Raw genomic sequence first — 1550 nt, forward strand, 5'->3', positions numbered from 1 at the left:
TGTGTGTATAACTCTTTATGTAGTTTGAGCGATAAGACTGCAAGCTGCAGGAGAAAACCTCACGCCTCGTTTCTCGGATAAATCGATATTATTCCTCTCCTGGTTAGACCGTTGGGGAGTGGGATTGGTTTATGTTTCTGCTTTTCCTACAATTAATAATTATTATTTTTATCCACAATTGTGACATAGAGAACCACGGTGCCTTCATTAAATCACAGCAATTAATTGAGGGGGGGCAGGCCACAGCGAGCAAACACTATAGTCTTTTTAAGCTGATTTTTAAGTCTCTTGCAAAGAGTTGCACACTTGGTGGAGTTAAAATAAACACCGTAAACCTGGAGGCCTTTTGGGTGCAAACCTAGTTGAATGTCGGTTGTTACAACTTAGTGCCTTGTTTGGACCTGAATCAAACTGCCTGTTCCACAGATGCAATGAATGGTGGTTGCACAATTGCAAGCAAAAAAATAAAAATAAAAAGCACAAGGGCTTTTCAGGAGAATTCTGACTTTTTGCAACAGTTGTTCTGCATCGGCAATCTAGTAATTCTGTTTTTTAGGCGCCCACTTTCCAATGAGGCTTATTTCTTTTATTGATCAAGTCTCTTTGTGGCTCTTCCACTTCTTATATTTGTCTCCGTTTAGCACCCCAAATAGGCACAAACACCAACATTTAATCCCGTGAAGTATTCAAGCTGTCTCATCGGATTATTTTTCGACTTGCCTAGGAAAACCTGCTTATATTCCTGATTTATTCTTATTTTTCGAATACTTTTGTATAGGTTAAAAAAAAAAAAGCCGCGATTTTGAAACACTGAAAACCAGCTTTTCCTGCCTAGGAAAATGTACTTATTATTGTAGTAATTCTTCTTACCAATTCCTCACTCAGCCAAACTTGAATGAATGTGTTTTTCTACTACTAACATGGAATCTTCGTTATCTGCCAGGCAGAAAAGTTTTCAACCATCCGGCGGATCGAGCAGCTGAACTTTTATTGTAGCTATATAATAAAAGAGCGATTGTCAATCTGGTTGGCGTTTTGCAGCTTTTGTGGTCCAGTTGTCTTTGCAGGAGTCCTATATAAAAGCTTGTATATAAAAGCGAGTCAAAATAAGGGCCGCTTGATGAAATTAAATGAAGCCATTAATGCGGTACAAACCGTGACTCACTCACTCAATCTGAGGGCTGAGATGGTATTGCTTCGCTCTGTTGCTCCGTCCGAAGTAGGAGGGCTGTGCCCGTGCACTGATTGTCGCGAAGGTTGGCAAATTGTGTGGGAGCCCTCGAGATGGGATAGGGAGTCTCTGCGTGGGATACCAGCAGGGATATGGCCAACCGGTGGCCAAAGTGGTCAGCTGGTGACCGCGTATTTGCTGTCTGTCACTGCTGATTACAGGGATTTCAGCTCAAAGAAAAAAAGTATGGTCTGGTAGTTAAGACACTGGACTAGACAGGTGAATTCTAGTTCTACCTTGAGCATGAAATCCTGCCAGGTAGCTTTGAGCCAACGGCCAGGAGACGGTAAGTTCCAGCTCCGCTTTAGGCGTGAAAATC

The 1550-nt window shown here is 42.0% G+C and overlaps 1 protein-coding gene across 1 annotated transcript in view; it reads left to right on the forward strand.

Annotated features, from left to right (window-relative positions):
• The window catches only part of VAMP3 (vesicle associated membrane protein 3), a gene marked incomplete in the record, with an annotated part of 4861 nt that extends 3835 nt beyond the window's left edge, over positions 1 to 1026 (forward strand). The window contains 1 exon segment of the mRNA XM_015812749.1: positions 1 to 1026.
• Positions 1027 to 1550: the final 524 nt, after the last annotated feature.

Source organism: Protobothrops mucrosquamatus, unplaced genomic scaffold (assembly GCF_001527695.2).
Source record: "Protobothrops mucrosquamatus isolate PMUCROS unplaced genomic scaffold, P.Mucros_1.0 scaffold109, whole genome shotgun sequence".
Lineage (NCBI taxonomy): Eukaryota > Metazoa > Chordata > Lepidosauria > Squamata > Viperidae > Protobothrops > Protobothrops mucrosquamatus.